Source organism: Arachis hypogaea, chromosome 4, assembly GCF_003086295.3.
Source record: "Arachis hypogaea cultivar Tifrunner chromosome 4, arahy.Tifrunner.gnm2.J5K5, whole genome shotgun sequence".
NCBI lineage: Eukaryota > Viridiplantae > Streptophyta > Magnoliopsida > Fabales > Fabaceae > Arachis > Arachis hypogaea.
In genome coordinates this window covers 87,185,906-87,203,560 of record NC_092039.1, presented here as the reverse complement: position 1 = coordinate 87,203,560, position 17,655 = coordinate 87,185,906, and the positions used below count along the sequence as shown (strand labels likewise).

Below are 17,655 nucleotides of genomic sequence, written 5' to 3'. Positions count from 1 at the left end.
TATGACAGAGCATTTGTACCTTTTTCACTGAGAGGATGGGATGTAGCCATTGACAACGGTGATGCCCTACATACAGCTTGCCATAGAAGGGAGTGATAAAATTGGATAAAAGCAGTAGGAAAGCAGAGATTCAGGAGGAGCACAGCATCTCCATATGCCTATCTGAAATCCCTATCATTGGATTACATGAGTAACTTTATCTTTATTTTATGTTTATTATTTATTAATTTTTGAAAATCCATAATCAATTACTATCCGCCTGACTGAGATTTACAAGATGACCATAGCTTGCTTCATACCAACAATCTCTGTGGAATCAACCCTTACTCACGTAAGGTTTATTACTTGGACGACCCAGTACACTTGCTGGTTAGTTGAACGGAGTTGTGTCCACACATAGCAAAGAGCCATTATAATTATTCCATACAACAATAAAGAGTACAAGTATGAATCACAATTTCGTCCACCAAGTTTTTGGCGCCGTTGCCGGGGATTGTTCGAGTATGGACAACTGACGGTTCATCTTGTTCTCAGATTAGGTAATTTTCTTTTTATTTTCTTTTCAAAAAGGTTTTCAAAAATCTTTCAAAAATTTTTCTTTATTGTCGTTTTCTTAAAATATAATTTTCAAAAAAAAATAATAAAAATACAAAAAAAATCATAAAATCATAAAATCAAAAATATTTTGTGTTTCTTGTTCAAGTCTTGAGTCAACTTTTAAGTTTGGTGTCAATTGCATGCTTTAAAAAATTTTCTTGCATTTTTCGAAAATTCATGCATTCATGGTGTTGTTCATGATCTTCAAGTTGTTCTTGACAAGTCTTCTTGTTTGATCTTGATGTTTTCTTGTTTTGTGTTGTTTGTTGTTTTTCATATGCATTTTTTTGTTTGTTAGAGTCCATGCATTAAAGATTTCTAAGTTTGGTGCCTTGCATGTTTTCTTTGCATCAAAAATCTTTCAAAATTATGTTCTTGATGTTCATCATGATCTTCATAGTGTTCTTGGTGTTCATCTTGACATTCATAGTGTTCTTGCATGCATTCTTTGTTTTGATCCATAAAAAAAAGATAAAAACACAAAAATGACGTTTTTAATTTTTCTCTCTCATCATTAAAAATTCAAAAATAAAAGAAAATATATTTTCCTTTTTTCTCTCAAAATTTTGAAAATTTGAAGTTGACTTAGTCAAAATTTTTCAAAATTAGTTGTTTCTTACAAGTCAAGTGAAATTTTCAAATTTTAAAAATCTTATCTTTTCAAAAATCTTTTTTTCAAAAATCATATCTTTTTCATTTTTTTCTTTTTTTTCAAAAATTTTAAAAATCTTTTTCAAAATATTTTCAAAATCTCTTCCTTATCTTTATTTCAAAAATTTCGAAATTACACTAACAATTAATGCGATTGATTCAAAAATTTGAAGTTTGTTACTTTCTTGTTAAGAAAGGTTCAATCTTTAAATTCTAGAATCTTATCTTTTAGTTTCTTGTTAGTAAAGTAATTAATTTTAATTTTAAAAATTAAATCTTTTTCAAACATATCTTATCATATCTTTTATATCTTATCTTTTTATCATATCATTTTCAAAATTTTATCTTTTTCAAAAATTTGATTTCAAAATATCTTATCTAACTTCTTATCTTCTTATCTTTTCAAATTTGATTTTAATATCTTTTTCAACTAACTATTTGACTTTTTATTTGTTTCTTATCTTTTTCAAAACCACCTAACTACTTTTCCCCCTCTAATTTTCGAAAATACCTCCCTCTTTTTCAAAAAATTTTTTTTAATTGTCTAAATTTTAATTTTAATCATATCTTATCTTTAATTTTCGAAAATCACTAACCACTTTTTCAAAATTATTTTCGAAATTCTCTATCTCTCCTTCTATCTATTTATTTATTTATTCACTAACACTTCCCTTCATCTCTCTTCATCTCAGATCACCACCTCTATCCTTACCCATTCTTCTTCACTACTCTGCCCTTTTTTTTCTTCTACTAACATAAAGAAATCTCTATACTTTGACATAGAGGATTCCTCTTTCTTTTCTTGTTCTCTTCTTTCCTATATGAGCAGGAACAAGGAAAAAGACACTCTTGTTGAAGCTGATCCAGAACCTGAAAGGACTTTGAAGAGGAAACTAAGAGAAGCTAAACTACAACAATCCAGAGGCAACCTTTCTGAAATTTTCGAACAAGAGAAGGAGATGGCAGCCGAACCCAACAACAATAATGCAAGGAGAATGCTTGGTGACTTCACAAAACCAATGTCCAAATTTGATGAAAGAAGCATCTCCATTCCTGCCATTGGAGCCAACAATTTTGAGCTTAAGCCTCAACTAGTTGCTTTAATGCAACAGAACTGCAAGTTTTATGGACTTCCATCTGAAGATTCTTACCAGTTTTTAACTGAGTTCTTGCAGATTTGTGAGACTGCTAAGACAAATGGAGTAGATCCTGAAGTCTACAGGCTCATGCTTTTCCCTTTTGCTGTAAGAGACAGAGCTAGAACATGGTTGGACTCACAACCTAAAAATAGCATGGACTCCTGGGATAAGCTGGTCACGGCCTTCTTGGATAAATTCTTTCCTCCTCAAAAGCTGAGCAAGCTTAGAATGGATGTTCAGACTTTCAAGCAAAAAGATGGTGAATCCCTCTATGAAGCTTGGGAAAGATACAAGCAGATGACCAAAAAGTGTCCTTCTGACATGTTTTCAAAATGGACCATATTAGATATATTCTATTATGGTCTATCTGAATTTTCCAAGATGTCATTGGACCATTCTGCAGGTGGATCTATTCACCTAAAGAAAATGCCTGAAGAGGCTCAAGAACTTATTGACATGGTTGCAAATAACCAATTCATGTACACTTCTGAGAGGAATTCCGTGAATAGTGGGATGCCTCAGAGGAAGGGAGTTCTTGAAATTGATACTCTGAATGCCATATTGGCTCAGAACAAAGTGTTGACTCAGCAAGTCAACATGATCTCTCAAAGTCTGAATGGATGGCAAAATGCATCCAACAGTACTAAAGAGGCAGCTTCTGAAGAAGCTTATGATCCTGAGAACCCTGCAATGGCAGAGGTTAATTACATGGGTGAACCTTATGGAAACACCTATAACTCATCATGGAGAAATCATCCAAATTTCTCATGGAAGGATCAACAAAAGCCTCAACAAGGCTTTAACAATGGTGGAAGAAATAGGCTCAGTATAACAAGCCTTTTCCATCATCTTCTCAGCAACAGACAGAAAATTCTGAACAGAGCCCCTCTAATTTAGCAAACTTAGTCTCTGATCTGTCAAAAGCCACTTTAAGTTTCATGAGTAAAACAAGGTCCTCCATTAGAAATCTGGAGGCACAAGTGGGCCAGCTGAGTAAGAAAGTCATTGAAACTCCTCCCAGTATTCTCCCAAGCAATACAGAAGAGAATCCAAAAGGAGATTACAAGGCCATTGAAGTAATCAATATGGCCGAATTCACAAAGGAGGAGAAGGACGTAAATCCTAGTGACAAAGACCTCTTGGGCCGTCTCTCAAACAAGAAGGAGTTCCCCATTGAGGACCTAAAGGAATCTGAGGCTCATATAGAGACCATAGAGATGCCACTAAATCTCCTTCTACCATTCATGAGCTCTGAAAACTATTCCTCCTCAGAAGAGGATGAAGATGTAACTGGAGAACAAGTTGCTATATCTAGGAGCTATCATGAAGCTGAATGCCAAGTTGTTTGGTAATGAGACTTGGGAAGGTGAATTCCCCTTGCTCATTAGTGAACTAGATACATGGATTCAGAAAACTCTACCTCAAAAGAGACAAGATCCTGGTAAATTCTTAATACCTTGTACCATAGGCACCATGACCTTTAACAAGGCTCTGTGTGACCTGGGGTCAGGCATAAATCTTATGCCACTCTCTGTAATGGAGAAACTAGGGATCATTGAGGTACAGCCTGCCTTATTCTCACTTCAATTGGCAGACAAGTCAGTAAGACAAGCTTATGGATTAGTAGAGGACGTGTTAGTAAAGGTTGAAGGCCTTTACATCCCTGCTGAGTTCATAATCTTAGACACTAGGAAGGAAGAAGATGAATGCATCATCCTTGGAAGACCCTTCCTAGCCACAGCAGAAGCTGTGATTGATGTTAGCAGAGGAGAATAAGTCCTTCAATTGAATGGGGACTACCTTGTGTTTAAAGCTCAAGGACCTTCCTCTGCAACCATGGAGAGGAAGCATGAAAAGCTTCTCTCAATACAGAGTCAAAAAGGGCCCACAGTCAAACTCTAAGTTTGGTGTTGGGAGGCCACAACCAAACTCTAAGTTTAGTGTTGAGAAGCCCCCTCATTCAAACTCTAAGTTTGGTGTTGGGAGGCCCTCATCATGCTCTGAATATCTGTGAGGCTCCATGAGAGCCCACTGTCAAGCTAATAACACTAAAGAAGCGCTTGTTGGGAGGCAACCCAATTTTTATATATCTAATTTTAAATTTATTGTTATTTTGTGTTTTATTAGGTTCATGATCATGTGGAGTCACGAAAAAAATACTAAAATTAAAAACAGAATCAAAAATAGCAGAAGAAAAATCACACCCTGGAGGAAGGACTTACTGGCGTTTAAACGCCAGTAAGGTGCATCTGGCTGGCGTTCAATGCCAGAGCAGAGCATGTTTCTGGCACTGAACGCCAGAAATAAACAACATCCTGTCGTTTGAACGCCAGGAATATGCCTTGAGGAAAGCTGGCGCTGAACGCTAGTAACAAGCATGGAACTGGAGTTCAACGCCAGAAACATGCTACACATGGGCGTTGAACGCCCAGAGTGTGCATCACTTCGGCGTTTAAACGCCAGAATGGTGTGCAAAGGCATTTTACATGCCTAATTGGTGCAGGGATGTAAATACTTGACACCTCAGGATCTGTGGACCCCACAGGATCATCTCAGGATCTGTGGACCCCACAAGATCTCCACCTAACATATTCTCCCCTTTTCTCAACATTCATTCTCTCTTTCCAATAAACACACTTCCCCAAAAACCCTTCACCAATCACCTCAAACCTCTCTTCCCAATTACCCCCTTCACCACTCACATCCATCCACTCTTCCCCATAAACCCCACCCACCTTCAAAATTCAAAAATCATTCCCACCCAAACCCACCCTAAATGACCGAATCTACACCCACTCCCCTCCCTATATATACCCTTTCATTCTACTTCATTTTCACACAACACAAACCCCATCTTCTATACCTTGACCGAAACACCTTCCCTCACTCTCCTCTATATTTTCTTCTTCTTCTTCTTCTCTTCTTTCTTCTCTTGCTCGAAGGCGAGCAATATTTTAAGTTTGGTGTGGTCAAAGCATAATCTTTTTGTTTTTCCATTACCATCAATGGCACCTAAGGCTGGAGAATCCTCTAGAAAAGGAAAAGGGAAGACAAAAGCTTTCACCTCCGAGTCATGGGAGATGGAAATATTCATCCCCAAAAGCCATCAAGACCACTTCTATGATGTTGTGGCAAAGAAGAAGGTGATCCCTGAGGTCCCTTTCAAACTCAAGAAAAATGAGTATCCGGAGATCCGACATGAAATCTGAAGAAGAAGTTGGGAAGTCCTAACCAACCCCATGCAACAAGTCGGAATCTTAATGGTTCAAGAGTTCTATGCCAATGCATGGATCACTAGGAACCATGATCAAAGTGTGAATCCGAGTCCAAAGAATTATCTCACAATGGTTCGGGGGAAATACTTAGATTTTAGTCCGAAAAATGTGAGGTTGGCATTCCACTTGCCCATGATGCAAGGAGATGAACGCCCCTACACTAGAAGGGTCAACTTTAATCAAAGGTTGGACCAAGTCCTTATGGACATATGTGTGGAAGGAGCTCAATGAAAAAGAGACTCCAAAGGCAAGCCGGTTCAACTAAGAAGACTAGACCTCAAGCCTGTGGCTAGAGGGTGGTTAGAGTTCATTCAACACTCCATCATCCCCACTAGCAACCGATCTGAAGTTACTGTGGATCGGGCCATCATGATTCATAGCATCATGATTGGAGAGGAAGTATAAGTTCATGAAGTCATCTCCCATGAATTCTACAAAATAGCCAAAAAGTCCTCCACCATGGCAAGGCTAGCTTTTTCTCATCTTATTTGTCATCTATGTTACTCAGCTGGAGTTATCATAGAAGGAGACATCCTCATTAAAGAGGATAAGCCCATCACCAAGAAGAGGATGGAGCAAGCAAGAGAGACCCTCCACGGATCTCAAGAGATGCATGAGGAAGCTCATCATCAAGAAATCCCTGAGATGCCTCAAGGGATGCACTTTCCTCCCAACAACTATTGGGAACAACTCAACACTTCCCTAGAAGATTTGAGCTACAATGTGGAACAATTAAGGGTGGAACATCATGACCACTCCATCATTCTCCATGAAATAAGAGAAGATCAAAGAGCAATGAGGGAGGAGCAACAAAGGCAAGGAAGGGACAAAGAAGAGCTTAAGGACATTGTTGGTCCTTCAAGAAGAAGATGCCACTAAGGTGGATTCATTCCTTGTTCTTACTTTTCAGCTGTTCGGTTTTTATATTATATGTTTATCTATGTTTTGTGTCTCTACTTCATGATCATTAGTGTTTAGTAACTATGTCTTAAAGTTATGAATAATTACATTAATCCTTCACCTCTCTTAAATGAAAAATGTTTTTAATTCAAAAGAACAAAGAAGTACATGAATTCCGAATTTATCCTTGAATTTAGTTTAATTATATTGATGTGGTGACAATACTTTTTGTTTTCTGAATGAATGCTTAAACAGTGCATATTTTTGATCTTGTTGTTTATGAATGTTAAAACTGTTGGCTCTTGAAAGAATGATGAACAAAGAGAAATGTTATTGATAATCTAAAATATCATGAAATTGATTCTTGAAGCAAGAAAAAGCAGTGAAAAACAAAAGCTTGCGAACAAAAAAAGAGAGAGAGAGAAAGCAAGCAGAAAAAGCCAATAGCCCTTAAAACCAAAAGGCAAGGGTAAAAAGGATCCAAGGCTTTGAGCATCAATGAATAAGAGGGCCCAAGGAAATAAAATCCAAGCCTAAGCGGCTAAACCAAGCTGTCCCTAACCATGTGCTTGTGTCATGAAGGCCCAAGTGAAAAGCTTGAGACCGAGTGGTTAAAGTCGTGATCCAAAGCAAAAGAGTGTGCTTAAGAGCCCTGGACACCTCTAACTGGGGACTCTAGCAAAGCTGAGTCACAATCTGAAAAGGTTCACCCAGTCATGTGTCTGTGGCATTTATGTATCCGGTGGTAATACTGGAAAACAAAGTGCTTAGGGCTACAGCCAAGACTCATAAGTAGCTGTATTCAAGAATCAACATACTTAACTAGGAGAATCAATAACACCATCCGAAATTCTAAGTTCCTAGAGAAGCCAATCATTCTGAACGTCAAAGGAAAAAGTGAGATGCCAAAACTGTTCAGAAGCAAAAAGCTACATGTCCCGCTCATCTAATTAGAATTAATATTCATTGATATTTTGGAATTTATAGTATATTCTCTTCTTTTTATCCTATTTAATTTTCAGTTGCTTGGGGACAAGCAACAATTTAAGTTTGGTGTTGTGATGAGCGGATAATTTATACGCTTTTTGGCATTGTTTTTAGGTAGTTTTTAGTAAGTTCAAGCAACTTTTAGGGATGTTTTCATTAGTTTTTATGTTAAATTCACATTTCTAGACTTTACTATGAGTTTGTGTATTTTTCTGTGATTTCAGGTAATTTCTGGCTGAAATTGAGGTACTTGAGCAAAACTCTGATAGGAGGCTGACAAAGGACTGCTGATGCTGTTGGAATCTGACCTCCCTGCACTCAAAATGGATTTTCTGGAGCTACAGAACTTCAAATGGCGCGCTCTCAACGGCGTTGGAAATTAGACATCGAGAGCTTTCCAGAAATATATAATAGTCCTTAATTTATTTGGGAATTGATGACGTAAACTGGCGCTCAACGCCAGTTCCATGTTGTTGTCTGGAGTAAAACGCCAGAAACACGTCACGACCTGGAGTTGAACGCCCAAAACACGTTACAACTTGGTGTTCAACTCCAAAAGAAGCCTCAGCTCATGGATAGATCAAGCTCAGCCTAAACACACACCAAGTGGGCCCCGGAAGTGGATTTATGCATCAATTACTTACTCATGTAAACCCTAGTAGCTAGTCTAGTATAAAAAGGATAATTTACTATTGTATTAGACATCTTTGGTCTCAGTTTTATTTTATTTTTCATCTGAGGAGAATATTGATCACGTTTTGGGGGGCTGGCCATCCGGCCATGCCTGAGCCTTTCACTTATGTATTTTCAACGGTGGAGTTTCTACACACCATAGATTAAGGGTGTGGAGCTCTGCTGTACCTCAAGTTTCAATGCAATTACTATTATTTTCTATCCAATTCGAATTATTCCTATTCTAAGATATTCGTTGCACTTCAACTTGATGAATGTGATGATCCGTGACACTCATCATCATTCTCACTTATGAACGCGCGTGATTGACAACCACTTCCGTTCTACCCTAGACCGGGCGCATATCTCTTGGAATCCTTAATCAGAATCTTCGTGGTATAAGCTAGAATTGATGGCGGTATTCATGGGAATCCGGAAGGTCTAACCTTGTCTGTGGTATTTCGAGTAGGATTCCGGAATTGAATGACTGTGACGAGCTTCAAACTCCTGAAGTCTGGGCGTTAGTGACAGACGCAAAAGAATCAATGGATTCTACTCCAACCTGATTGAGAACCGACAGATGATTAGCCGTGCTGTGACAGAGCATTTGGACCTTTTTCACTGAGAGGATGGGATGTAGCCATTGACAACGGTGATGCCCTACATACAGCTTGCCATAGAAGGGAGTGATAAAATTGGATAAAAGCAGTAGGAAAGCAGAGATTCAGGAGGAGCACAACATCTCCATACGCCTATCTGAAATCCCCATCATTTGATTACATGAGTAACTTTATCTTTATTTTATGTTTATTATTTATTAATTTTCGGATCCATAATCAATTACTATCCGCCTGACTGAGATTTACAAGATGACCATAGCTTGCTTCATACCAACAATCTCTGTGAAATCGACCCTTACTCACGTAAGGTTTATTAGTTGGACGACCCAGTACACTTGCTGGTTAGTTAAACGGAGTTGTGTCCACACATAGCAAAGAGCCATTATAATTATTCCATACAACAATAAAGAGTACAAGTACGAATCACAATTTCGTCCACCTGCATCCCATGTTCACATACAGATGGGTGTTGGCGGACTCGCGTACACATGATAATGCTCACGTATGCATGGCATATCAAACATGGAAAAAAGCTGATGTGCTTCAGAAACCAATTTTCAGCCCAAATTTCAAACCTTCATATTTTTTTTTTCACAAAATTTTTTTTTCAACCATTTTTAATCTGTTGGAAAGATCAATAAATGCATTTTCAGAAAACTCTAGTTTTGTAAAATTCCAAACTCCGAGAACCGAGTTACAGTCCGTCGAAGTTGGCCGAAAATCAGTTTTAATAAAAAAACAGCATTTGCCAACTTTCCCAAAAGTTCACAAGCCAAAACAGTTTTTAACATCAACAAAATGACCCCAAACCAAATCAATTCACATATTCACACTCAACCAAATTCAAACCTACTTCATCTATACATTTTAAGTCAAATTTATCAACTTCACACCTCAAATCCTCAATTTTCATGATCTTATCAATCATTCCAATTTTCACACATTCAATACCAAATTTTTCTTTCAAACTCATGCATCATCACACAATTCAATCACCACACCATTCTTACCTTTTTCTGGTCTTCGGCCCAAATTCACAGGTTTCGGCCCAATATTCATCAATTTAATACATAATTCATAAATACATTATTCACCATCCAAATCATCAAACTCCACAACACATTAACTATGCATAATCACACAATCCTCATCCAAATCATCAATTACCACAACACATCATCTACACATATCAAATTTCAACCAAATACACAATTCAAACTTAATCCTAAGGACATCTAGCCTAGAATTTCATATTTCGTTATACAGTATTTAAATAGAACTTTAATCGTACCTCTTGGAAGCCAAAATCATGCCTCTCGCTTAGCTTGCCTGCCTCCTAATGTTGCTTTGATAACTCTTGAGGTACACTTAGCTACAATACAATGTGAATTTTTAAAATTTTCAGAGCAATGTACATGACATTAGTTAGTATAAGGGTCCTCATTACAACAAAAATTAGCATCTTGTTTCTCTTTGACTATTAATTGATATTATGCCTTTAACTTGTGCAAGGAAAATTGTTCGCTCTCCGCATGGTGTCATGCATGAAAAAAGTTCTTTGATATATTATGATGTTAAAGGAAAAGATGGATTATTTGTCTGGATTAGCAAAATAGGGATTCATTGATATTATTTATGAAATTTGATTGTTGTATTTTGATTAGTTTTATTTGTTCTATTTTTACTATAATTGGCCATCAGTTCAGCAACTGCATTCACTCATAATGTAAATTTTATAATGCAGTGGATATGATATAATATATTTTAATTTGTGTCGATTGGACTAAAAACATATCTATTTTATGATGTAAATTTTATGATTTATATTACTTAAATTTATTTTTTTAGATAAATTTTTGTAATTATCATAATTTTTGGATATGATTATGTTTTAAAAAAATAAATCTTACAAAATAGAGTAAGCCATGGTCACAGTTTTAAGATAGCGTGACCATAGATTAGGCTATGGTCACGATTTTACAAAATGATGACCATAGAGTAAGCTATGGTTAAGTTTTAAAATAGCGTGACCATAGATAAGTTATGGTCACGCTAAAACCGTGACTATAAATTAGGCTATAGTCATGGTTTTACAAAAAGGTGACCATAGAATAAGCTATGGTCACAATTTTAAAATAGCATGACTATAGAATAAGCTATGGTCACGGTTTTATAAAAATGTGATCATAGAATAAGTTATGGTAATGGTTTTAAAGTTGCATGACCATAGATAAGCTACGGTCACGCTAAAACCATGACGATAGATTAGGCTATAGTCACGGTTTAAAACTAGAGCGACCATAGAGTAAGCTATGGTCACAGTTTTAAAATAGATTATCTATGATCACACTAAAACCATGACCATAACCGTGACCATATATTAGGCTATGATCACAGTTTTTACGCGTGACCATAGAGTAACTTATGGTCACAGTAAAAAAAACATGACCTAAAGTGTCAAAAAGAAAATATTATTATAACCGTGACAAAAAAACCGTGACTTTAAATAAAAAAAATGTGACCATAGATTTATGATCACATCAAAATAGATTACAGTTTAAAAAACGTGACCTAAAGTTAAAAACAGTGACTATCACCCTTTTTACTAGCTATAGTCATGGTTTGATTTTTTTTTTTTTGTGATAATTTCCTATAGAAAGGATTATAATTCAAGTTTTCAGTCGGATGATTTCTCCTAAATTTTCGCTCGGTATTGTTGTTGCTTGGATTCACGCAATCATTTGCATCCAAAAACTATCGTTGATTGTTTCTTAAATCTTTTGACGGTCGAACCAAGTCTTTAAAATGGGCACATCCGTGGATGATCTCTTCCTTTCTACCTTGATCCATTGTCTCAACTTTCAGCCGAATATCTCAAATTTTAAAATAACACAATGTTAATTAATTTTCTCAACTGGTAATCCTATTTTTCTTTAAAAAAAGGAATAGTATTGATGTGTAGAAAGAGACATGCGGTAACTACAAACAAAAATAAAAAAGATAATTTTATATAGTTAGTTTAATTTACCTAAAATATAATCAATAAATTTTTAATTATTTTATTAATTCATATGATAATTAATTTTTAACACGTTTCTGAAATCAAAAGTAATACTCTTTCCTTGATGTTTGATGAATAATGCATTAATCATTATCCATATTAATCAAATTAATTAATTTCCAGTAAAAATGAAGAAACAATGTGAAGCCTTAACTTCTAAGTATATATCCACATTAATCATTCTGAGGATGAGCTGCTAAACCATAGCTTTTTAGGTCTCTTTTCCTTTCTATTTTATTTTATTTTATTTTCTAATTTCCAACTAGCTTCCCTGAATGCTGATCCTTTTATAGTAGTAGAAACTGAATCATTATCTATTATTGTGATTATATATATATATATATATCCTAAAGTAAACCACATCCACATCATCAACTTTTGTATTAACAAATGAGAAAAACTCTTGGAGCAAAGCAAAGGACACTCATAAGCACACAATTTGCCTTTGTTAATTACATCAAAGTTTATTTCATCATCGTCATTGCAGAAACAAATGTGTCAAATGGCAATGTTATGGATAATAAGATATTCCACTTTTGGCCTAATTATATGCATAAGTACAGCCCAAGACACACACAACTGAATTCTTATTGGTTGTAGGGTCAATGTCTCTATTAATTTCTCATATGTTCATCTAAAGTGTGGTTATCTGACTCTTTTTGTCTAAATCACACAAAAGGATTTATTGGAAAAATATAAGATTCTTAGCTATTGAAATATTTTAGTAAATTATCAAAGTTAATTAGAAAGAATTACAAAGTTAAAGGCACTCGATTTAAGTCCAATGGAACAAGGAATGAAGAAAATTATAGTGTTTGATTTCGGACTCGTTATCTAAGTCTCGATTAGTAACCTATGTCAAAGTACTAGATGAATGAGTTCGCCTACACAAAAATAATACGCCCTGTACATAAAAAAATAAATAAATAAATAAAAAATTTTGAGAACAAACAATTTTTAGTAATTGTAGTTAGTATTTGGCTAGTATAAATATTAAAGTATGTTTAATACATAAATTTTATTAATTTATGTATGTCAATTATGATAAGAATTCTGTTAGATAATTAATTATAGTCCAATTAATTTTTGTCAACTCTTATTAGACTGGACCCAAAAGCCCAAATTACCAAACAATCATCTACTCAATTACCCAACTTTTACCTTAATTGCCCTGATCAATTCAAAAAATCACCGTTTAACCTAATGTCCAGTTTCGACCATATCGTTTCACTTCTCCAGTTCTATACTATTCATACACTGGGTCAAGCTGTCCGACCCGGGATGTTTAGCGACAAGCCGACCGACCTCTTCAGGTCAGACTATCCGACTTCTTCTCAAAGAGCTCGGCCAATGCCCGACCTCTTAACAAAGAGCTCGGCCAAAATTGCTACAAAGGCCCAAGAAGGCCCAAATAAAGGGACACAGCCCAATCTAAAGGCGGTTAAAGCCTAGAAAGATAAGGACAGTTCCCCAGAAGATAAGATGACCTCATTCAAAGAGAAAGATAAGATAAAATAAGATAACTAACTTATCTTATCTAAGAAGGTCACTCTACACCCTTATAAATACACTGGAGCACCCAGGTATAACTCATACTCGGATTCTACTCAATACCTGCTTAATACCCTTGCTAACTTAAGCATCGGAGTCCCTTGCAGGTACCCCCCACCCTCCGGGGACGAAGGATCAGCACCACCACCAAGTCCAACAAGTCGGACACACCAGCTCCGGCCACCGTACACCTGCCGGACACGTCGGCTCTGACCAACACAGAAGATCTCATCCGAGATCGACCTACAGTTTCAGGTAACCCTCGGAACATTGGCGCCATTGCCGGGGAACCTGGAAGTCATCCCATCACCATGGCGGACGACCATGACAACAACCACGACTCAGATCTAGAGGATAGAGCACCGCACAAAAACGCGGACACAACACTGAAAGATACCCCGGAATCTAACGGGGACAAGAACTCATCAAATTCGGGAGTGATAGAAGCGCTTCAAGATCGTTTAAGGCAACTTGAGAAAGAAACCCAGCATCAACAAGAAGTTGGAAAGGATCTACAAAGAGTGGTAAGGCGACGCCAGGAATTAGAAGATAAACTTCTAAAACTCAAAGCCGATCTCAAAGCCAACGCTACTCGGTCCACCCCTGAGGACAACTCTCGCAAAGATCAGGATCCATTCACTAGGAAGATCATGAAGACCAACATCCCTAAGGACTTCAAACTTCCGGATATGACTTTATACGATGGCACTATAGATCCCAACCATCATCTTAGCAATTTCAGAAGCAGGAGGTATCTCACGGAGGCCTCAGATGCAATCCGTTATTTTCCATCAGAAGGACAAAGCCAAGCACGCCCCCAGTGTATTAGGAATCAAGCAGGGAGATCGGGAAAATCCTTCACAGCTATAAGGAAAGATTCAACAAAGCGTGCCCGGACATACAAAGTCTGCCAACAGAAGCAGCTATCATGGGCCTCATCAATGGCTTGCGAGAAGGACCTTTTAGCCAATCTATATCAAAAAAGTACTCAACATCTCTAAACAAGGTTCAAGAAAGGGCAGAAAAATATATGAATATGGAGGAGAACTCCCGATTGGGAGACAGCTCAAAAATCGGATTCTCCTAACCCACTACGGGACAAGGATAAAGAGTCCAGGAAGAAAGAAGACCAACCCACTGAGAAACCTATCTCATGTGAATGTCTACCAAGAGATATACAACACTGAAAAGATCTCACTACCTCGCCCAATCAAACACAAAAGAGGTCGGACGAGTTGACGGTCCACCTCACACCAAAGAGGTTGGACGAGTTGAAGGTCCACCTCACACCAAAGAGGTCGGACGAGTTGAAGGACCACCTCACACCAAAAAGGTCGGACGAGTTGAAGATCCACCTCACAACAAAGAGGTCGGATGTGTTGAAGGTCCACCTCACACCAAAGAGGTTAGGCGAGTTGAAGGTCCACCTCAGACCAAAGAGGTCGGACGAATTAAAGGTCCACCTCAGACCAAAGAGGTCGGGCAAAGGTCCACCTCACACCAAAGAGGTTGGACAAAGGTCCACCTCACACCAAAGAGGTCGGACAAAGGTCCACCTCAGACCAAAGAGGTCGGGCAAAAGTCCACCTCACACCAAAGAGGTTGGACAAAGGTCCACCTCACACTAAAGAGGTCGGACAAAGGTCCCCCTCACACCAAAGAGGTCGGACAAGTTGAAGGAAGAGGTCGGACGAGTTAAACGTCCACCTCACAACAAAGAAGTCGGACGAGTTAAAAGTCCACCTCACAACAAAGAGGTCGGACGAGTTGAAGGTCCACCTCACACCAAAGAGGTCGGACGAGTTGAAGGCCCACCTCAGACCGAAGAGGTCGGACAAAGGTCCACCTCACATCAAAGAGGCCGGACAAGTTGAACGTCCACCTCACACAAAAGAAGTCGGACAACTTGAAGGAAGAGGTCAGACGAGTTAAACGTCCACCTCACACCGAAGAAGTCGGACGAGCTGAACTTCCGTCTCACACCCCTGAGAGACATGTTCATATGATAAATGGAGGATTCGCAGGAGGAAGGATCTCTAAATCATCTTGCAAAAGACACCTCAAAGAGGTATCTTAAGGAAGGAAGAGAGGTTTGGAAAGGACAACGGAATGCGAACAAGCCATCCGAGATTTCAAAAATTCCTGGGACAACCACCCATTCTCACCAGACCTTGGGAAAGTGAAGAACTCATATTATACCTCACAGTGGGAAGTCGGGCAATAGCCTCAGCACTAGTCAGAGAAGACGAAAGTGGGCAACAACCCATTTACTTCATCAACAAAGCTCTACAAGGGGCCGAACTAAACTATCAAAAGATAGAAAAAGTTCGCCTACTCCCTCGTACTCACCTCTCAACAAACTCCACCCATACTTTCAAGCTCACACTATCAGAGTTCGGACCAACCAGCCCATAAAAGGCATCCTACAGAAAACAAACTTAGCTGGAAGAATCCTATAGAGGACAGCTCAGATAATTCGGGGGACCCTGGACAAAACCAGAGAACATCTCAGACAATCCAGGGGACCCTGGACAAAAACAGAAAACGGCTCGGACAAATCAGAGAAAATGAAGTCCGATACATAGAATGCCCGAGCTAATGTACTTTCATAACCAGGTAGCACCAACAGCTCGGACAATTCGGGGAATATGAAGTCCGACACATACCTCGGGAGCAGAATGCCCGAGCTGATGCATTTTCAAAACTAGCCAACCAAGGGGCAATAACAAAAGCTTCATCTAGGCTACATTACAAGACCACAACAAGTCGATCTCAAAGGCGGTATAAGGAATGTACTCAGGGTCAGCCACAGTAACACGCATTAAAACTATGAAATCCAGCTAATCAGACATGCTGTCCGGGATCTTAGTAGACATCTCAAAGACATAGGTCGACTATGGGATTACTACCAAGCACCTCAAGCAAATCAGGAAACAACTCGGACAATAACAGCAAAACATCAAGTGACAGACATGGTAGTAAAAGGGAAACCCCAGGACTCACACGAAAGTCCAGGGGCACTCTTTGGAGGCAACAATAGGGCAGGAACACAGAAAAAAGAAGTCGACAATCTATACCCGAACAGTCTAAACACCTCTCAAACAAAAGGCCAAAACAAAAGCTAGAAATTTTGTACAAAAGGAGTCAAGCAACGATGAAAAGAAATAGGAACAGCAACCAAACCCTAAGCAAAGCACACATTCTTCTCAAAGGCGAATAAAAAAAAAAAGAAAAGTGACAACAAACGATCAACCAAAGTTCTTCAGAGCAAATACCAAGTCAAAGCTTTACATCAAAGCATGCCAACTTCCCTATAGCCCCACCTGAAGAGCTCCCACAAGTCCTATGGGCATATCGGACAACCCCACACTCTACTACAAAGGAATCACCCTTCCGATTAGCTTACGGAATGGAGGCAATAATCCCAGTGGAGGTCGAAGAGGGATCGCCCAAAGTGATCCACTACAGTGAAGATGCCAACTCCCAACATCAAAAGGAAGAACTCGACCTACTTCCAGAAACCCGAGAAAGAGCTCGGATCAAGGAAGAGGCGTTAAAGCGTCAAATGGCCTCAAGATATAATCGGAAGGTAATCTAGCAACAACGATCTCATCCTAATCCGAAATGACATCGGAACAAGTCGACCGGGAGAAGAGAAGCTAGCAGCCAAAAGACCATACCAAGTTGTTTAGAAGAATTGGGAAAGGTTGCTACAAAGTGTCCAACCTCGAAGGGCAAGAGCTACCAAGGTCATGGCATGCTTGCAATCTAAAAAGGGCGCCAGGCCGAGATCCAAAAAGATTTCCCGACCTAGAAAGGTAAGTACTAACATGTACACACTCTTATCTTCATTTTATTGTTTAAAAGATTGCAGATTCCCTAAAAAGTTTCCTACCAAGACGCCCGACTACGGCAGGTCGGCAAGGTGAACACCAAATTCACCGCCCGATCATGACAAAGTCGGCAAAGATGAAAACCAAATTCATCGTCCGATTACAAAAGCGACAAGTCGGCAAGGTAAAAACCAACTTTGCCGCCCAACCACGATGAAAACCGAATTCATCGGTCGACAAAGTGAAAACAAAATTCACTGCTATACCAAGACGCATTAATCTGAAACGCAAATTTCACTGCCAGATCACGACAAGGTCGGCAGGGTGAAAACCAAATTCACCGCCCGATCACGATAAAAGTTGGCAAAG

General features: G+C 38.4%; 1 non-coding gene across 1 annotated transcript; it reads right to left on the bottom strand.

Annotated features, from left to right (window-relative positions):
* Nucleotides 1–2,606: 2,606 nt before the first annotated feature.
* LOC112799204 (small nucleolar RNA R71) lies at nucleotides 2,607–2,710 on the bottom strand. The gene has a single exon (XR_003200780.1). It is a non-coding gene; the product is annotated as a small nucleolar RNA R71 (small nucleolar RNA).
* Nucleotides 2,711–17,655: the final 14,945 nt, after the last annotated feature.